The sequence below is a fragment of the Penaeus monodon genome, chromosome 31 (genome assembly GCF_015228065.2).
Source record: "Penaeus monodon isolate SGIC_2016 chromosome 31, NSTDA_Pmon_1, whole genome shotgun sequence".
In the NCBI taxonomy this organism is placed as follows: domain Eukaryota; kingdom Metazoa; phylum Arthropoda; class Malacostraca; order Decapoda; family Penaeidae; genus Penaeus; species Penaeus monodon.
Genome location: NC_051416.1, coordinates 30,552,230 through 30,552,540, shown reverse-complemented (window position 1 = coordinate 30,552,540; position 311 = coordinate 30,552,230).

Genomic DNA, 311 nt, shown 5'->3' with positions numbered 1-311 from the left:
GATTGCTAGCAGCATTATGCTTTTACTTTATCAGCAATATTAATAATATTGGTAATGATTCTGATACATGTTGATGGCATTCGCAACCGTAATGATGGAACAATATGATCGAATTCGTAACAGTGGTAATATTTCTTTGTTAATAGACATAAAGAAGATGTAACACCCGTAAAACCGGTACTAATAATTCAAAGTAGCAACTTTAGGGTAAAAGTCAACTGATTTTATGCGACCGAAAATGAAGCTTCGATTTCTCACTTGCTAATCTTGATACCTGGTAAATGTTTGACGGGGGCGGGAGAGCAAAAGAA